The sequence below is a fragment of the Lepus europaeus genome, chromosome 8, assembly GCF_033115175.1.
Source record: "Lepus europaeus isolate LE1 chromosome 8, mLepTim1.pri, whole genome shotgun sequence".
In the NCBI taxonomy this organism is placed as follows: Eukaryota; Metazoa; Chordata; class Mammalia; order Lagomorpha; family Leporidae; genus Lepus; species Lepus europaeus.
In genome coordinates this window covers 41,225,920-41,248,288 of record NC_084834.1, presented here as the reverse complement: position 1 = coordinate 41,248,288, position 22,369 = coordinate 41,225,920, and positions in this window count along the sequence as shown.

The window sequence follows — 22,369 nt, the reverse complement described above, 5'->3', positions numbered from 1 at the left end:
TAGAACTAAAGAACTGGAGCCCACAGCATCCACCATCCTCTCTTCAAGCCAAGCTTGACTCTATACCAAGAGACTTCAAACAAGGAGGAAGGAGTAAGCAATGGTCCACATGAATGCCAAGGCCACCTGAAATGTTTTTACTGAAGAAGCTCACAGCCCTTTCAAGTCCTCTTACCAGAGCTGACAGGGAATCCATATCGCTGTACTGCCCCAGTGAAAGAGCCCAACCCATGTATGTCCTCCCCCACAAGGTTCCTGATGTGCAGTGCTATCTTGAGACTTATTGATCTGGGGACTGGTGAAGCAGAAAGGTGGCTGCCAACAGCAGGTGAGCCAACTAGGACCTACAGACTAGTCCAGTGGGCATGTCCATTCTCCCATGGCCCAAAGAGGCACTAGAACAACTCAGTCTCAAGAGTGCCCAGAAGGGGCTGGCATTGTGGTGAAATGGGTAAAGCACCTGTGGCACCAGCATCCCCATGGGTGCTGGTTCATATCTCAGCTACTCCACTTTCTATCCAGCTTCTTCTTGGTGGCCTGGTAAAAGCCACACACTTGGCAGACCTGGATGAAGCTCCTGGCTCCTGGCTTTGGTCTGGCCCAGACATGACCATGTGGCCATCTCATAGTGAATCAGCAGATGGAAGATTTTTTCTCTCTCTCTCCCTCTTTCTTTTCCTCTCTCTTTCTCTATCCCTTGCTCTTGTAACTCAGAATTTAAATAAATAAATAAATCTTAACAAAAAAAAAAAAAGAGTGCCCAGAAATTAGATGAATACCCTCACAAACTCCCACCAGGCCCTGTTATTTGGGACCACCTGGGAACTACCTTGGTGATCTCTTGAAGAGAGAGACAGGAACATCATACCTGCATTGCTTGGAAGGCTAAGGATGCCTGGAACAGTCCTCTGGTGCCTTAGGTTGTGGGAAGGCACACACCACAGAGGCTTTGGATGTCTTGTTCCAGGAATGGACAAGGGTCTATTTACTGTACAAGAAATACCTCTCTTCCTCATGAGACAGCGCCTTAAACAAATGGGAAGGGGTCTATTTGTCTCATAAGATAATCTTCCTTCTCCCCCTTATGAGAGATAGCCTTATGGATAGCATGATAAACAAATATATACTTGCTGAAGCATCAAGACTAGATGTTATCTGGAGGAAATAAATGACGCCAGGAGAGGCAAAGAGAAGTTCCTTCTTCACTGGCAGAGAGGCTACTCGGTCACACCTCTTTTGCTTTTCCACAATTTCTTGTCTTTTCCTTTATTCATTGCATCCCATCCCCACTTCACCCTGGAAAAGTTGCTATATAGGTTGTGGCACCTGTGTAGCAGCCGGGCTGCCCATCCTGAGAAGATAGGCCTACAGAATCTCCAGGAAACAGGACATCCCTGCCACCCTCCCTCAGACTTGCAATTTCCCTTAAAGACATCCATACAACCCTTGCACATTAATGGCCACCAATCTTGGGCTTATCCGCATGGTCTGGCCCTGTGAGTCACTCAGACACAGACAGGAAACCTACCCCCTTTATCAGGCACATTATGCCATACCTCTTTGGATAGCTGAAGAGGCTTGCCCTCAAAAGACACATGTAAACCAGTGCCCCAAATCTGCAATCCGGTGCACTGAACTTGATGATGTTGATCAGCTTGCCCTGCCTGACAAAGCTGCATTCCAGCTGAGGGAGTAATCCTACAAACTCCTGCAGCTTTGTTCACTGAAGCACTGCTATTGTTTGAACATGATTTCAAAACAACTCAACCCATTTTTTTAATATTTTTAAAATTTTTATTAACATAAAGAGAATAGATTTTATAGATACAGTTTTTTTTGTAAATATTTATTTATTATTTACTTGAAATGCAGAGGCAGAGAGACAGAGAGAGGTCTTCCATCTATTGGCTAACACCCCAAATGGCTGCGATGGCTGGAACCAGGAGCCTGGAGCTTTTTCCAGGACCCCAATGTGGGTGCAGGGGCCCAAGGAATTGGGCCATCTTTTACTACTTTCCCAGACCATTATCAGGGAGTTGGATAGGAAGTGGAGCAGCCAGGACTCAAACTGGAGTTTATGTGGGATGCTGGCACTGCAGTGGCAGCTTTACCCTCTATGCCGTAGCACTGGCCCCTGGGTACAGTTCTAACTATACTTCCCTCTGCCATCCTCCCTCAATCCGCATCCTTCCTTCCTTCCTTTTTTGTTTTTATTTAATTTTGGCAAAAGCATAATTTCAATCTATTTTATAATCACTGCTTGATGCACCACTAACCATAATATTCAGCAAATAGGAAGTAGAAAAACCACAGTTCCACAGGAGTATAAACAAGAGCTAAAACAACAATCAAATCAGATGTCTGTTTCATTCCTATACATTTTTGTATTATATACTAACTCCCACATATCGAGGAAACATATATTTGCCCTTAGAGATTGGATATAACCCTTCTTCCTCATAGAACTAGGAAAAACAATATTAAACTTAGAAGCACCACAGCCAAAGCAAACATGAGCAAAAGAAGTTGTAGACATCACAATTTACAGGTAGTAGAAAGTTGTAGTAATGGAAAAAAGTCTGATACTGATAAAATCTGATTTATAGACCAATGGAATGTAATAGAGAGACCATGGGGTGGGTCTTGTGATGCAGTGTGTTAACTTGCTGATTGGATGGCCACATCTCATCTTGTATGCTGGTTTGAGTCTGAATTCCTCTGTTTCAAATCCAGCATCCTGTTAATCAGTCTTGGGAAGCAGCTGATAATGTCCCAAGTAGCTGGGTTCCTACTGCTTACAAGGGAGACCCAGTTGGAGTTCCAAATGTCTGAATGTGGCCTGAAACAACCCCAGCTATTGCATGCATTTGGAGAGTGGATCAACAATGAGAGATCTTTCTATGCTTCTCCTTTTCTCTCTGTCACTCTGTCTTTCATATAAAAAATATTTTACAAAAAGAATAGAGAAACCAGACATAAACCCATGCATCTATATTCAACCATTTTTTCCTTTCATTTTTAACCAGAGTTTCTACAAACAAATTTTGGTGAAATGACAGTTTCTTCAATAAATGGTACTGGGAAAACTGGATATTCATATGCAGAAAACAGAAAGTATAACGATGCCTCTTATCCTATCCAAAAATAAACTCAAACTGGATCAGAGAGGAAAATTTAAAACCTAAGGTTCCTGAAAATGCTAAAAATAGAACTACCAAGTTTTTCAGATATCCTGCTGCAGAGTATCTTCAAAGGAAATGAAATCAGTATGTAAAAGAGATACTTACATTCTCACATTTATTGCAGTGGTCTTCACAACAGTTAAGATATGGAACTCACTGAAGTATCTATTGAGGGATAAATATTCGAGATAAACATGGTGCATGTTAACAATGGAACATTATTCCACCATAGAAAAGAATAAACCTTATTTCATTTGCAGCAACATGGATAGAACTGGAGTACGTTATATTAAATGAGATTAACCAGGCACAGAAAGACAAATACTGTTTGCTCTTGCTCAAATGTGGAAACTAAATAATTTGATTTCATAGAACTAGAGAGTAGACTCATGGTTATTGGTTGTTAGGAGGCATAGAAGGGACATAGAGGAAGACTGCATAACAGATTCCAAATACAGTTGCAGAGGGGGAATATATTCTAATGTTCTACAGCATAATAGGGTGACTATAGTTCACAACAACTTACTATATATTTTATAAGAAACCTGAATAAAGAAGTTTCAAGTTTCTCAACACAAATAATAAATGCTAATTACCCTGATTTTATCATTGTATCTTGTGTGCATGTGTTGAAGTACAAACTTACCACATAAATGTGTATAATTGTCATATGCCAATAAAAATTAGGAGGCCTGTGTTATGGCACAGCAGCATCAGTCCCCATCTGCAACACTGGCTTCCCTGTTCGAAGCACTGGTTCCAGTCTCTGCTTCTGATCTAGTTCCCTGCTGATGTACCTGGGAAGACATCAGCAGATGGCCCAAGGACTTGGCCGCTGCCAGCCGTATAGGATACCAAGATGGAGTTCTCGATTCTTGGATTCAGCCTGGCCCAGACTCAGCCTTTGTAGTTATTTGGGGAGTAAACAAGCAAATGGAAAATTTCTCTGTTTCTTCCTCTCTCTCTATGTTACTCTGCTTTTAAAATAAATAAATAAAAATCTTGAAGAATTAAACAATGAATTCTTGTTTCCATGTCAGAAGATAGGAAACTAAATGATCTCTAAAGACTTAAAAGCTGGTTAACATTTAAATCAAATTCTTTTTATGGTGCTATGGAAAGTAACAACATAGTATTAAATTTCTCCTCTCCCTTCCCAGGAACCTGGAAGCCTGTGGCTGGTCCCAAACAGATGAAATTATATTTTGGTCCTTTAGAGAGCTCAAAGAAATGTACTTAAATCTATATTCAGGAGACTAAAACACTAAAGAACACATACACACACACTTAACATACTCACAAACTCACCTCTAATGTGTGTGTGTGTGTATAGATATATACATATATATATATAGTTGGAGATTCCTGAAGAAATAACATTCAGAATATAGTTGTGGATCCATAAAAATTTTATTTTCCATTCTCCTAGGAAATAGAATACCTGAGCATTCATAGGAATACTATTTACAAGACAGTACTATTCTAAAGAGTCAAGCACATGAGTAACAACAAATATTTCCTATCATCAGCATAGTTAATTTAAATTTTTTTGGCAGGCAGAGTTAGACAGTGAGAGAGAGAGAGAGAGAGAGAGAGAGAAAAGGTCTTCCTTTTTCTGTTGGTTCACCCCCCAAATGGCCACCACAGCCGGTGCACTGCGGCCGGCGTACGGTGCTGATCCAAAACCAGGAGCCAGGTGTTTCCTCCTGATCTCCCATGCCAGTGCAAGACCCAACCACTTGGGCCATCCTCCACTGCCTTCCCGGGCCACAGCAGAGAGCTGGACTGGAAGAGGAGCAACCAGGACAGAATCCGGCACCCCAACCGGGACTAGAACCCAGGGTGCCGGCGCCGCAGGAGGAGGATTAGCCTAGTGAGCTGCTGCGCCAGCCAATTTGAAAATTTAAAAATGAAAAACCTAATATAGATCATCCATTTCATTTTGCAACAATAGTGTAATATTGCTAATATCTTGGTGCTTTTACTATAAATAATTTAATGCATTTAAATTAGAAAAATAGGATCCGGCGCCGCGGCTCACTAGGCTAATCCTCCGCCTGCGGCGCTGGCACATTGGGTTCTAGGCCAGCTCTTCTGCTATGGCCCAGGAGTGCAGTGGAGGATGGTCCAGGTCCGTGGGCCCTGCACCCCATGGGAGACCAGGATAAGCATCTGGCTCCTGGCTTCGGATCAGCACAATGCACCGGCCACAGCATGCCGGCCGCAGCGGCCATTGGAGGGTGAACCAACAGCAAAAAGGAAAACCTTTCTCTCTGTCTCTCTCTCTGTCCACTCTGCCTGTCAAATAAATAAATAAATAAATAAGAAAAATAAAAAGTTTATTTCCCTTGGATATCCATAACCAATTTCAAGTATGATATAAAGTACTTTAAAATAGTTACACTATTGTTACACCATTTTATCATATTTTAAAAAATAATTTATATAAAGATATCAACATTGAAATTCATGTACAATCTGGGCGGCGCCATGGCTCACTTGGCTAACCTTCTGGCTGCTGCGCGGCACCCTGGGTTCTAGTCCCAGTTGGGGTGCCGGGTACTAGTCACCGTTGCTCCTCTTCCAGTCCAGCTCTCTGCTGTGGCCCGGGAAGGCAGTGGAGGATGGCCCAAGTGCTTGGGTCCCTGCACCCGTATGGGAGACTGGGAGGAAGTACCCGGCTCCTGGCTTCGGATTGGCACAGTGCCGGTCGTGGCGACCATGAGGGGAGTGAACCAACGGAAGGAAGTCCTTTCTCTCTGTCTCTCTCTTACTTTCTATAACTCTCTCTCTGTCTCTCTCATTGCCTAACTCTGCCTGGCAAAAAATTTAAAAAAAATAAGAAAAAGAAAAAGAAATTCATGTGCAATCTATACTATTACAAATATCCCATGAATTTTTATGTTAGTTCGAAATTTTCTTCTTTCACAAATTCTCAAAGTAGAATTATTGAGGAAAATATGCAATTTAAATGACTCAGTACCGTGAAATTCCCCATATATAGTAGCAGTTTTAATTCTTATTTATCACGCAAAATGTAGCATGATTTTTTGTCCTCAATAAGCTTGACTAGTCCCATTACATGATTCATTATTTTATTTCCCTTTATATTAAACATTTTAACTAGTAAAAAATCTGCAGTAATTATTTTATCACTTGTAGTTTCTCTTTGATGACATTTAAGATCATGAAGTTAGAATATTATCTACGTTTTTAATATAAAGTCTTAGACTGCTTCATTAATGTTCATTTCTATTTTTAAAATATTTTTATTTATATAAAGGGAACAAATTTCATGTATTTTATATATATAGATTTTTAAATTTTTATTAATATAAACAGAATAGGTTTCATATAGTTCATATAATAATTCTAAGAAGATAACCATAATATCCTCCCATCCCCCCTCCCTCCTCTAATATCCTCCCCTTCCTACCTTTCTTATTTTTCCTTTAATTTTTGCAATAACATAATTTCAATTCACTTTATAATCATAATGTTTCTTTGAGTAGGACTAATCCATAGTTAAGTGTGCATATGAAAATTTCAGGGAGAAAAAGATCTAAGGATTGGGGAAGTTCCGGGTAACTAGGAGATAAGATTTTTGGGAAAAGAAAAATTTAAAGTGAAGGTTCTAGAATCTATGTTAAGTAGTTGTGAACATGAGTTCATGGTCCAAAGGGGTGAAAAACTCAATATTAAATAAGATATATAGGTGTTTTAAAACAAAGAGGAGAACAAAAGGGATACTAGTCCTATTTTCATTAGAAACCAGGCAATGAAGGTTATGTTTGAAGTTCAAGGACTCATGGTAATGCCAAGGTCTATGGAGCTACAAGGAGATGGAAGATGAATCACTGGAAGTGAAGTAAAAGGAACACAAAGACATTGACCATGGCATGCAATCCACCCATTCTAGTTAACGGTAAAAAAAAAAAAAAAAAAAAAAAGTTGTGAAGTTTTTGAATCTGAAAGTGAAACCATGGACAATAAATGACCATGATCCCTTCTCCCTTTGCTTCACAAGCTTCCTATAGCTGCCTAAGGCACTAACAACTGATAACAACCATTTATTTGCCTATTGCATGTTAGTGTACTATACCATAATGGTTGTTGTTTTTTTTCTAAACTTTTGCTGAGCTGTCTTTTAGAAGAGTCCCTGATAAAAGTGGACAGAAAGAATTACAGCCAAAATAATACAGACATCAGTTACCCTATGGATCATTATAAAGCTAAATGGCACCCCGTCAGTGATGTTTTGCTGAACATTTGACATATTTAAAAGCATGATCTGCTAAATGTACTTGTTTAGGGATTTTCCTTCCCTGCTTTTTTAAAATTTATTTCCTCAGGGACTGATTTTAGCTAGCTTGTTAAGATTTGTTGGTTGTAGATGTTTATTGTTTAGGAATACTTTAGCTATTTGAGGTCTCTTTGTGATTCCATATTACTTTTAGGGTCTTTTTTCCAGATCTCAAAAGAACGTCTTTGATATTTTGATTTGGATTGCATTGAATCTCTAAGTTGCTTTGTGTAGTTTAGACATTTTGATGATATTAATTCTTCCAATCCATGAATGTGGAATATTTCTCCTTTTTTTTTTTTTTTTGGTGTCTTCTATTTTTTTCTTAATGTTTTATAATTTTCATTGACAAGATCTTTCACATTCTGGGCTAAATTTATCCCAAGGTTTTTAAATTTTTTGGTAGCTTTTGTGAATGGGACTTATCTTACAAGTTCTTTCTCACTTGGGCCAGGCAATGTCAGTTGCATTGCTTAGAGTTTGAGTAGCTCTTAGAAGTTGACTCCAGTTAAGCCCTTATAAAATGCTAATGAAAATCTTTCCTATACAATGAATACTATCTAAGCTCATATAATAAGACTAGTTACCATTAAATATGTACCATCTCTGAGTATGACCCTAAGTGCTATTCAGAAATTTGCCTCTAATATGTTGACCTACCCCTGTGATGTGCCTCTTCATCATATTGCCCCAGGATACTTCCTATTACTGAAACCCTAAAAAAAAGAAGCACCTTGGAGATAAATTCAAATCCTTTTTGAAAGAACTCTATTCCTTCTATTTTTAATAAAAATGTAGATAATCAAGCCTTAGACCCATTATTCCCGAGTCAAACTTGCACCATCTCAACTCTTATACTATGTCAGTTCTTTTGTTGACATCAGCTATCAGGACAACCCAGGAAATGGAATCTTCACTCAAAAGAAATGTCAGAGCATGCATCATTTCAGTTGGTGATGGCACATCCTGGACACTGACTTCTCCCTACAATAAGAATCTGGATATTCCTGATGTTTACTAATCTTAAATTCTTAAGAAAAAAAAGAATTTATTTGTTCTATAATTAGATTTTAATGCAATGACTGCTTTGGAGAATGTTATCATTTTGACTGGCATTGTACTAGATAAATGATTAATTCTTCAGATGATAATGTTCCCTTATCTTTTCCAAAAGTGTAGCTTACCTTGCCACATGTATACTCCATTGAAATGTTTCAGTGATGTAGGAATCACTGCCTTCGATAGTATTATTTTGTGATGCTGCCTTGATATTGATAATGTTTGTGATCCTGGGCACTCATTACCTAGTGTCAAGAGAATGGAATTATTTCCAATGTAGTTATAATGCCTCTTGATCTTGAATGAAATTATCTGCCTTTCTGTATGATTGGCCTATTCTCTTGTGTATTTTGTGTATTTTTAATACTGTATTACTTTATGATGTCTCTTTTAATACCTGAGGAATTGAATTGTGGTACCTGTAGGGAGTCACAAGAAATCAATCTTAGTGCTTTTATATGCAAGTTGTTCCTTAAATATTAAGCTACAAATAAGTAAGTTGGTGTTTTCTATATTCTTAGGCATAGAAAACTCATTGGTAAATTTATGTTTTACATGCATAGGTGTTTTATATATATATATATATATATATATATATATATAATTAACAAATAAATTATTTAACTGTCCCATGGTCTTAGAAAAATAAAAATGGAGGCCAATATTTTCTCCTCCCACTCTTCCTACTGACAGTTGTCATGAAATGACCTTGGGATACAGACTTTCTGTATCAGCTCCCCAGAGATGCCATTGCAAGAGGAAAAACAGAATATTGGGTTGTCATCCTAATCCTCATAGCCAAGATAAAATATATTTAGCCTTGCCAGTCACAAAATTTCTCCCAAATTCACATATGAGCGATTAAGGGGGGAAGCAAAATAATGTAAACTTTGACCTCCCTTTAGAGGGTACTCAAATAACTCCTTATGAGAAAACATTCCCATTGGATTCGTTTGCCTTCCCTTTATAATCTAACCACCTCCTCAAATATTGTGTACTTAAATATCTCCCTACCTTGTACACAGCATACAACCACAGTCTAAGATATTCTAAAAAGTGGATCATAACTGACAACTTCAATATTACAAGTTGTAATGCTGCCATAGGGGAATTCAATATGAGTCAGCCTCATGTTTGATAAAAGATCTGATAATAAAATTTGGTCAGACTTTCCAAGGATATTCCCATCCCTATGGATTGTCTGAACACATGCTGATTACCAAGAGTGAAACAGATGGCAAGAAAAAAGTTGGTGCCATAGTTACCCAAACACCAAGGTCTTTAGGCTTACCAGACCTTCCTTATAAGCTGGGCAGTTAACTTCTTCCTCTTATTCATGCACCACAAGTTCATATTTGGCCTTAGCACTTTCATTTCTCCATAGTACGCTTGGGTGATAATATGTACACAAAAAGGATTTGTGTTTCTCTATGAAGGCCCAGAGAGTCAAATGGAAAAGGAATACAGGAGTCCAACCTACAAGTCAGAATGTTCTAATCCATTGGCAAAGTCTGGATACATAGTCAAAGGACATTGGCTTATTCACATAGTAAGATGTTTGCTTTCTGTGAAGAAAAGCAGACAAGAAGGAGGAGGCTTTTAGGATTAATAATCACGGGTATAGAGTTGGTGCCAGGAGAGACAGCACTGTGAGGAGAATTTGCTTATGATCATAAATCCTCCCTTCAAAATCTGACATCCTCAGTGGAGGAATTGGCTAAAACTGAATCCTATATTTTACACAAGTGAAAAATCTCACTAGACCTCTTAGGGAGTGTGGTAAGAGATTCCAGAATATTTCTTGATTATCTCCTGGTAGAGCAACATGGCATTTGTTCAGCTGCTAACTCTTCCTGCTGCATATGCATACACACAACTGTGAAGCAGAACAACATGTAAGGGAAATATAACAGGCTAGCTGATTTCATGAAGGTTTGGGATTCTGTTAAGGATTTCTTCTCAATTTGTTTGGGTTAAACTGGCAATAATCACTAATGAGGTCTTTGGTTATGGTCTTATTCCTCATATTTGAGCCCATAAGTCTCAAATTCCTTGTCAAATTTGTTACCCAAAGATTACAGACCACTGCACAGTGGCTGTTTTCTCAATCTCAAATTTAGGAGCTGTTAACCTCTCTATCAGTCCTGCCTAAGAGATCAAGAATATGTACAGTTTAATCCTAAACAATTTCATGCTTAAATCCCAATCAATATATGTCCCTGATCAGCAGGAGTTTGCTAAGAGCAGTTTCATCTCCTTTATTTCTTGGGATTGAAGAATGAACAAACAAAAAAGAGGAAGGTACTGAAACTATGAACAATAAAGGATTCGCTTCTCATTGCTCAGCATCACACTTCCCTTAGCTATCTACCATACTAGAAACCTGTATTGGTCATTTGTTCTATAATTCTTTTAAGATTTATTTATTTATTGAAAGTCAGAGTTACACAGAGAGAGAAGAGGCACAGAGAAAGAGGTCTTCCATCCGATGGTTCACTCCCCAGTTGGCCACAACGGCCAGAGCTATGCCAATCCGAAGCCAGGAGCCAGCAGCTTCTTCTGGGTATCCCATGCTGGTGCAGGGGCCCAAGGACTTGGGCCATCATCTACTGTTTTCCCAGGCCATAGCAGAGAGCTGGATCGGAAGAGGAGCAGCCAGGACTAGAACCAGCACCCATATGGGATGCCGGCACCTCAGGCCAGGGCGTTAACCCACTGCTCCAGAGACCCAGCCCCATTTGTTCTATAATTGTTGTGGATGCTAATTTTTCGCTGAGCTGTCCTTAATGAGGGTCCCTGATAAACCTGGGCAAAACCAATCGCAGTCAACATAATAGACTGGATTCTGTACAGACTAACTCAGAGTGACCAGAGAGTTTCCTTATGATACCCTGAAATGCTAACTGTGGCCATCTTTGAATATGAGATACCTATAAAACCATTTTCTGCTAATACTCATACTTAAAGGGTTTTCCAAAATGCTTTTAAATTAAAACGACTGTGTCTCTTCCACCAGTTTCTACCAATTATCTCTAATTCCATAAATTCCCTATCCCTTTTGAAATTTGAAAAACTAGTCAGAATTTTTTTTCCCTCTATGTCATTACAGGGTCAACTTGTAATAATAAAACTTTGAGGTTTTCAAATGCCAGGCTAACCATGCTTGTTCATTTATTTCATTTCTCATAGAACACAAGCCATGGGGATGGCAGACTCATTGCTCTACAACAAAAGTAAAGGAAGGTGAAAGAGACCTACTAGGACAGCTTAAAATTTCAAAGCATTTTCTTCTCAGAATGCAGAACAGACTGTTAGATGGCATAATAGGTATTAAGCACAATTGTGGAGGTTTCTTCCAGCTGAGTGAGATGTGAAATATACTGCATTGTACAAGTGCAGGCCAAACAGTATATAGAATAACATATAATTAGAGTTTTCTAGTCATTTCCTCATGAATTAAACATGTTTGTGTACGTCAAAACCAAGTTTGGTGATTTGTCATTATTTAACATTGAACCACGTAATGTCATATTGCCTTTATCAAGGATCTAAGTTTGATCACCTTGTAAGATGTTGTCTGCTAGTCCTCTGCATTGGAAAGGAAACATTTTCCAATAAAACTGCAAATAATGGCAAGATGATACCGCATATTTGTATGCATCATTTTAAACATCTGTTGATAATGCCTATATCCATTTTCATCCACATTATTTGCTGATATTCTTCTGTTAAAAAAGAGATTTACTCCTACTCCATTTTTATAAAATACCACTATGGAATCTTATACAATATGGTATAATTGTTTCATTGTTACTATTTTTAAGTTTAGCTGTGTCTAATAGTGTCATGGAGATTCTTTCTAGTTTGGTCCTATGTACTTTGCTGTGTTCCCACTTGTTTTCAGGCATGGTTTTGCTTTGGGGATCTTTTATTCACTTGGAGTTTAATCTGTAATATTTAATGAGGTATGGATCCTACTTTCTTGTACTTTTGCTTCTCTCCCAAATTATGACTTAGTTGTCACAAGAGCATTAAGTTCATCAATGAGAACTCTTTAACAAGAGAGTTGAACACTGATTTATAATGCCATATATATATATATATATATATATATATATATATAATACAGTTTCATATATTTGTTTTACCTTTTTAGGAGATCATACTTCTGGGGATTGAGTTATAATTGGTCAGTTTCATTCAGTAAACAGTCTATACATAAGAGGAACAGAAATGAATTTTAAGATAATGTACCAATAATCAATTCTCTTATCTCCCTAAACTCTCTGTCCTTGTATCCTTCTCTATCTCATATTATATTTGATTTAAATATCTTATAATTCTTTATTATAAAGACCAGCATAGAAATAAAAATGTGAAGGAATCTATTTTCAATCTTATCTCTATTTAGGTGCAAGAATTTTGACAAACAGTAAAATAAATTTTAGTTTAAAATTATCTCATTTACCTTAATTTCATGTAGCATGGTTTGAAAGTTATCCTACATAATCTCATGTATTGTTTTAAAAAATCTTCTATTTTAACATTGTGGAAATGATGTATTATATGTCCACTAACTTTACTGGCATGACAGTCCAGGGGGTCATTTTGTAAATTATAATCCCAATTCAGAAAATCATAAAAATACAATAGAATGTTACTTTTAATTTTTTTAATCAAGTTTAAAGCTCATTGCAAATTTATAAGGATGTAAGCGAATTAGCTCAGACTGTATTATTTGGTTCTAATTATAGTTCTGTCCTTTGAAAACAAAGATGACAGGATAGACACAACACCCATAAATAATTCACACTATGTGGTTTCTGAGAATCATGATGGAATTACATGGATTTATTCTTATTTTCTTAACCAATCTCCCTGGTGATCAGTGTGGCTCAAGAAAAAATGATTTTCCTAAGAGGAAGGTATTTCATTTGATTTAATCTCTATCCTAAACAGCTGCACTAAATACCCATTGATACACTGTTGGCTGTAAAAGGAATTGGTTCTGGAAGATAATTAACTGAAAAATATTACAATTATGCCAAATATCTAGTTACAAAATTTGATTTCAGACCTTCAACTTTATATTTCAGTTAGATACCCTAATTGATCTGCTATCTAAGGCATAGGAAAAAGTTTAATTGTACAACAGCTATGAAGAGTAAATAAATTTTAAAATTGCAACTGAAAATTTGGGGAAAGTTAGACAGTTTCTTACATTTATTACTAAAAATTGCATTTGTTTATGTAGTAGTCCATACCCAATCATATTTTTTGATTAATGTGAACAAATTGATCATCCTAATGTAACAATTCTGTAGATGAGAGAGTTAACTTTTATAAATTATCACTTTTCTCTGAAATATACTTCAACATTGCAAGAATTGCAATTATTTCCATGCACAGACTACAATGTTTCAGTAGTTTATCCACAAACTCAAGTCTCAGATACCATATCTGGAAACTTCCTGGAAAGAAACATGGTGCCAAACTCTCCATGCTCATCTCAAACATAACAAAGAAAATTATGATGGCTCAGTTTCTGAGTCTCCCAGGTTTTCATCTTCCTCTGAGTTCTTTTGTTTCCTGTTGGCATGTGTTGCCATCCAGCCCACAAGAAAACAGTAAGAATGCTTTACAAGCAGGGATTCTCTTTATAACTAGAAAAATTAATACTGCACATATAACTTTGAGATGCTTAGTTCTGAAAGGTAGCAATCATTTAATACACCCATTAGAACAACTAGCCCCGTGCATGTTTTCTAGTCTACGATGATAACACACAGGATGGATGCATATAACTAAAGAATGAAGTGAATAAAATACAGATGTCATTTAATGCAAAGTTTTGCTATGTTGCAATTAACTAGTAAAAAAATCAAATACATATATCTAGTTAATTATTGATATGGAAAATAACTAATTAAATGATGATGGTAACAACTTGAGTGTATCCTTAACTAAATAGAGTGAAAATATTACAGAATGATTTTAGTTCCATAAGGGATAAGATAGATATGTACAAACATTATCTAGGCTCCCACGCTGCCTCTTTGGCTCCAATCTAGAACTGAGTGATGGATAGTCAAATATATTTAATTCTTTGTAGATTTCTTCATTTGAGAAAGACTTAATTTTTGTGCCTCTTATCATAAATCCACAACAGCTTTTGAGAAACATTACTTTATCATATTTCTCTTTAGCTTTCTTATTTATTTATTTATTTATTTATTTTTTATTTAGTAAATATAAATTTCCAAAGTACAGTTTATGGATTACAATGGCTTCCCCCCATAATTTCCCTCCCACTAGCACCCCCGATCTCCCACTCCCTCTCCCATTCCATTCACATCAAGATTCATGTTCAATTATCTTTATATACAGAATATCGATTTAGTATGTATTAAGTAAAGATTGCATCAGTATGCACCCATACAGAAACACAAAGTGTAAAATACTGTTTCAGTACTAGTTATAGCATTACTTCACATTGGACAACACATTAAGGGCAGCTCCCACATGAGGAGTAAGTACACAGTGACTCCTGTTGTTGACTTAACAATTTGACACTCTTGTTTATGGCGTCAGTAATCTCCCTAGCTCTAGTCATGAGTTGCCAAGGCTATGGAAGCCTTTTGAGTTTACCTACTTCGATCTTATTCCGATGGGGTCATAGTCAAGGTGGAAGTTCTCTCTTCCCTTCAGAGAAAGGTACCTCCTTCTTTGATGGCCCCATTCTTTCCACTGGGATCTCACTAACAGAGATCTTTCCTTTAGGACTTTTTTTTTTTGACAGAGTATCTTGGCTTCCCATGCGTACAATACTCTCATGGGCTCTTCAGCCAGATCTGAATGCCTTAAGGGCTGATTCTGAGGCCAGAGTGCTATTTAGGACATCTGCCATTCTATGAGTCTGCTGTGTATCCTGCTTCCCATGTTGGATCTTTCTCTCCCTTTTTGATTCTATCAGTTAGTATTAGCAGACACTAGTCTTGTTTGTGTGATCCCTTTGATTCTTAGACCTATCAGTGTGATCAACTGTGAACTGAAATTGATCACTTGGACTAGTGAGACGGCATTGGTGCATGCCACCTTGATGGGATTGTATTGGAATCCCCTGGCATGTTTCTAACTCCACCATTTGGGGCAAGTCCGATTGAGCATGTCCCAAATTGTACATCTCCTCCCTCTCTTTTTCCACCCTTATATTTAACAGGGATCACTGCTCAGTTAAAATTTAAACACCTAAGGATAATTGTGTGTTAATTACAGAGTTCAACCAATAGTATTAGAACAAAACAAAACAAAAAAACACTAAAATGGATAAAGTATTTCATTGTAAATCAACAGTCAGGGCAAGAGCTGATCAAGTCACTGTTTCTCATAGTGTCCATTTCACTTCAACAGGTTTCCCCTTTGGTGCTCAGTTGGTTGTCACCAATCAGGGAGAACATATGATATTTGTCCCTTTGGGACTAGCTTAATTCACTCAGCATAATGTTTTCCAGATTCCTCCATCTTGTTGCGAATGACCGGATTTCATTGTTTTTGACTGCTGTATAGTATTCTATAGAGCACATGTCCTGTAACTTCTTTATCCAGTCTACTGTTGATGGGCATTTGGGTTGGTTCCAGGTTTTAGCTATTGTGAATTGAGCTTCAGTAAACCTTAATGTGCAGGCAGCTTTTTTGTTTGCCAATTTAATTTTCTTTGGGTAAATTCCAAGGAGTGGGATGGCTGGGTTGTATGGTAGAGTTATATTCAGGTTTCTGAGGAATCTCCAGACTAATTTCCATAGTGGCCTAGCCAGTTTTCATTCCCACCAACAGTGGGTTAGTGTCCCTTTTTCCCCACATCCTCTCCAACATCTGTTGTTGGTAGATTTCTGAATGTGAGCCATTCTAACCGGGGTGAGTTGAAACTTCATTGTGGTTTTGATTTGCATTTCCCTGATTGCTAGTGATCTTGAACGTTTTTTTCATGTGTCTGTTGGCCATTTGGATTTCCTCTTTGGAAAAATGTCTATTGAGGTCCTTGGCCCGTCTCTTAAGTGGGGTGTTTGTTTTGATGTTGTGGAGTTTCTTGATTTCTTTGTAGATTCTGGTTATCAAACCTTTATTTGTTGTGTAGTTTGCAAATATTTTTTTTCCCATTCTGTCGGTTGCCTCTTCACTCTCCTATCTGTTTCTTTTGCCATACAGAAACATCTCAATTTGATGCAATCCCAAATGTTAATTTTGGCTTTGACTGCCTGTGCCTCCAGGGTCTTTTCTAGGAAGTCTTTGCCTGTACCTATATCTTGCAGGGTTTTTCAATGCTCTCTAATAATTTGATGGTGTTGGGTCTTAGATTTAAGTCTCTAATCCATGTTGAGTGCTTTTTGTGTAAGGTGAAAGGTAGGGGTCTTGCTTCAAGCTTCTGCACGTGGAAATCCAATTTTCCCAGCACCATTTATTGAATAGACTGTCCTTATTCCAGGGATTAGATTTGGATCTTTGGTCAAATATAAGTTGGCTGTAGATGTTTGGATTGATTTCTGGTGTTTCTATTCTGTTCCATTGGTCTATCCATCTGTTTCTGTACCAGTACCATGCTGTTTTGATAACAACTGCCCTGTAGTATGTCCTGAAATCAGGTATTGTGATGCCCCGGCTTTGTTTTTGTTGTACAAGATTGCTTTAGCTATTCGAGGTCTCCTGTGTCTCCATATGAATATCAGCATCATTTTTTCTAGATCTGAGAAGAATGTCTTTGGTATTTTGATTGGCATTGCATTGAATCTGTAAATTGCTTTTGGGAGAATGGACATTTTGATGATATTGATTCTTCCAATCCATGAGCATGGAAGATTTCTCCATTTTTTGGTATCGTCTTCTATTTCTTTCTTTAAGGTTTTGTAGTTTTCATCATAGTGATCTTTAACATCCTTGGTTAAGTTTATTCCAAGGTATTTGATTGTGTTTTTTTTTTTCATTTTTTTGTTTGTTTGTTTTTGACAGTTGGAGTGGACAGTGAGAGAGAGACAGACAGAAAGGTCTTCCTTTGCCGTTGGTTTACTCTCCAATGGCCGCCACGGCTGGCGCACTGCGCTGATCCAAAGGCAGGAGCCAGGTACTTATCTTGGTCTCCCATGGGGTGCAGGGCCCAAGCACTTGGGCCATCCTCCACTGCACTCCCAGGCCATAGCAGAGAGCTGGCCTGGAAGAGGGGCAACCGGGAAAGAATCTGACGCCCCAACCGCGACTAGAACCTGGTGTGCTGGTGCCGCTAGGCGGAGGATTAGCCTGTTGAGCCACAGCGCCGGCCTTGATTGTTTTTGTGGTTATTGTGAATGGGATTGATCTTAGAAGTTCTTCCTCAACGGTGGCATTGCCTGTGTGTACAAAGGCTGTTGATTTTTGTGCATTGATTTTATATGCTGCTACTTTGCCAAACACTTCTATGAGTTCCAATAGTCTCTTAGTAGAGAGGGTAAAGAAAGGAAAACTCACAGCAAAAGATCACAGGGATTCAAAGCATATATTAGAAAATATCTTTGGCAAATGGCAAGGCAAAGTTACTACTTGTCAATAGTCACATTGAACGTTAATGGCCTGAACTGTACAGTTATAAGACACAGATTGGCTGATTGGGTTAAGGAACAAAACCCATCTATTTGCTGCTTACAAGAAATACGTCTTTCCAACAAAGATGCATACAGACTGAAAGTGAAAGGCTGGAAAAAGATATACCATGCCAACAGAAATGAAAAAAAAAAAAAAGCTAGCATAGCCATCTTAATATCAGACAACATTAACTTTAACACAAAAACTGTTAAGAGAGACAAAGAGGGGCATTATATAATGATTAAGGGATCAACTCAACAGGAAGATATAACGATTGTCAATATATATGCACCTAATTACAGGGCACCGGTTTATTTAAAAGATTTGTTAAGGGACTTAAAGGGAGACTTAGACCCTAATACAATAGTACTGGGGGACTTCAATACTCCACTCTCAGAAATAGACAGGTCAACAGGTCAGAAGTTCAACAAGGAGACAGTAGATTTAAACAACACTATAGCCCAAATGGATCTAACAGATATCTACAGAACTTTTTATCCTACACATAAAGAATTTACATTCTTCTCAGCACTACATGGAACCTTCTCTAGGATTGACCAAATACTAGGCCATAAAGCAAGTCTCAGCAAATTCAAAAGAATTAGAATCATACCATGCAGCTTCTCAGACCACAAAGGAATGAAGTTGGAAATTAGCAACTCAGGAATCCCTAGAGCCTATGCAAACACATGGAGATTGAACAACATGCTCCTGAATAAACAATGGGTCATAGAAGAAATTAAAAGAGAAATCAAAAATTTCCTGGAAGTAAATGAGGATAACAGCACATCATACCAAAACCTATGGGATACAGCAAAAGCAGTGTTAAGAGGAAAGTTTATAGCAATAGGTGCCTACATCAAGAAATTGGAAAGGTACAAAATAAATGAGCTTTCAGTGCATCTCAAGGATCTAGAAAATCTGCAGCAAACCAGACCCAAATCTAGTAGGAGAAGAGAAATAATTAAAATGAGAAAAGAAATAAACAGGATTGAATTCAAAAAACATTACAAAAAATCAGCCCAACGAGGAGCTGGTTTTTTGAAAAAATAAACAAAATTGACACCCCATTGGCCCAACTAAGTAAAAAAAGAAGAGAAAAGACCCAAATCAATAAAATCAGAGTTGAAAAAGGAAACGTAACAACGACACTACAGAAATAAAAAGAATCATCAGAAATTACTACAAGGACTTGTATGCCAGCAAACAGGGAAATCTATCAGAAATGGATAGATTCCTGGATACATGCAACCTACTTAAATTGAACCAGGAAGACATAGAAAACCTAAACAGACCAATAACTGAGACAGAAATTGAAACAGTAATAAAGGCGCTCCCAACAAAGAAAAGCCCAGGACCAGATGGATTCACTGCTGAATTCTACTAGACATTTAAAGAACTAAATCCAATTCTTCTCAAACTATTCAGAACAATCGAAAAAGAGGGAATCCTCCTAAATTCTTTTTATGAAGCCAGCATCACCTTAATTCCTAAGCTGGAAAAAATGCAACATTGAAAGAGAATTACAGACCAATATCCCTGATGAACATAGATGCAAAAATTCTCAATAAAATTCTGGCCAACAGAATGCAACAACACATCAGAAAGATCATCCACCCAGACCAAGTGGGATTTATCCCTGGTATGCAGGGATGGTTCAATGTTTGCAAAACAATCAACATGATACACCACATTAACCGACTGCAGAAGAAACACCATATGATTATCTCAATAGACGCAGAGAAAGCATTTGATAAAATAGAACACCCTTTCATCATGAAAACTCTAAGCAAACTGGGTATGGAAGGAACATTCCTCAATACAATCAAAGCAATTTATTAAAAACCCACTACCAATATCCTATTGAATGGGGAAAAGTTGGAAGTATTTCCACTGAGATCTGGTCCCAGAGAGGGGTGCCCACTCTCACCACTGCTATTCGATTTAGTTCTCGAAGTTTTAGCCAGAGCTATTAGGCAAGAAAAAGAAATTAAAGGGGTACAAATTGGAAAGGAGGAACTCAAGCTATCCCTCTTTGCAGATGATATGATTCTTTATTTAGGGGACCCAAAGAACTCTACTAAGAGACTATTGGAACTCCTTAGCTTTCTTTAGGATGAGGTGTTCTCTATCTTACAAGAGTTGATACAATACTTCTGTTAGAGAAAAAGGAGATAATTCCTACATGTATGTATCCTTTAAAGGAATCTCAGAAAAGGAACGAATGACTCTGCGAGGTGAGTATAGGGTTTTTGTGAATTCCAGAAACAACAAGGCATTTTTTAAATTTCTGCAGCAGTTGTTGCAAGCACAAAAGCAGACAAGTATTTGAGTCGTGCCTGCTCTTGACGTTTATACCACTTCAGTCCCAGTTTCATTGAACTAGACAATGGTTTTGCAATCATGCCCTTGGCTGAAAACTTGTGAATATTGCTCTGTTGTTGAGAAGCCACAGAGATTTAGAAAACCTGACACAATTATATGGCTGTTCTTTTAAACATTTTGGTTGTTGCTGAATTAACACCACATTTGGTATTTTTAACTGTTGATACTTCTTTTGCTTTAATTTCTAATAATTTATTACTTCCACAATTTCATTGATTTATGTATCTATTTTAACTATAGCAACATTTTATACCATGTACATAGTGAGTGACAAGTATTATCATAGAGGAGAATATAAGGTAAAATTTAGATAATCTTACAACATTATAATCAAACAACTAAAGAGAATACCTTAGCTTTGCTGGCAAACATAAACAATATCTGACAGTATCTATTCTCAAAGGTACAATAGATTTATTAATCAATATTTAAATTTACTGAAAGAGTTGGGAAAGAATGAAGAATTAAGAGAGAAGACAGCAAAAATGAGGTAAATATAAACAATTGAATAAGAAATTCAATGATGTAAAATTATTTTTAAAGAAAGATCTATATGAATTTACAGATGTGTATATTAATTAAAGCTAATAGAATTTATTTTTGGGTGGTGGAATTTCCAGTGCAGATTTTCCCTTTCAATATTTCAGCTTACTTATACTTTATCTTTTTATTACCACAAACTTCTGCAATTTTAACATTCCAATTTTAACTTTTCATCATACATTGCAAAGTCTAATGATTTTCTGTATAGTAAATGACTTCCACTGTTTATTAATTAATGGTTTAGTCTTGCTTCATCTGAGCTCTTCAAACTTCATTTATAATCTACATATTTTAAAGAGAATTTTAAATGGTTCAGGATGGGTACAGAAACACCCCTTTTTTTCAGTGAACAGGTAGTAGATAATAAAACCTATGCTTTTTTCAGGCTGTTTAAAATAATGAGTAGTAACTAGAAACTACACAAAGAAAACATGTTAATATGAGTGTTTCTATTTAAATAGAGCTTTCTCACACACATTAGTTAAAATGAAGTATGATACCAATTGCTCAGGAAAATTAATATTTTTCTTGAACTGAATTATTAATCCTTCACACCCATGAAAATAGAAATAAATCTTAAGACTGATGTCATTAAGACTGTGATTATAAAATGAATTGAAATTATATTCTTGCAAAAATTAAAGGGAAATAAGAAAAGAGTCAAAGAGGGGGTTGGTTGGGAGGGAGGGTAGGAGAGAATTGTGGTTATCAGAATTAAATCTATGAAATACATGAAATCTGTTCTTTTTATATTAACATAAAATTTAAAAAGATTGATGTTATGAGAAATGCCTAAACATTATTTTAAAACAATGCAAAAAATACCAACATTTTCATATAATTTTATGATATAAGAGTAAAAGGCAAAATTCAAAATACAATATTGTAAGGTTTCTATGAGGCCAAATTGATACAGTTAGAATATGTAGATTTTGAAGGATGAACTAGTTTAAAGACATATTTTTTTCTTCACGCTATTTGTTGGACTCTTAACTTAGTGTAGGGTTAATATTATGAGTATAAAGTAAACTGAAAATAAATCCTTTTAAATATTAAGTGTGGGAATATGAGAGGGAGGAGGAAGAAGGGTGGAAGCATGGACTGGAGGGAGGGTGGGGTGAAGATGCATCACCATGTTCCTAAATTTGGAATTACATGAAATTTGTATGCCTTAAATAAAATTTGTGAAAAAAGGAAAAAAGACAGAATTTAGTTACTTTCAGGAGGAAATAAAATGTAAATAAATTTAAAAAGTTTTCTTTTACTTCTAATAACTTGGATTTCTGTA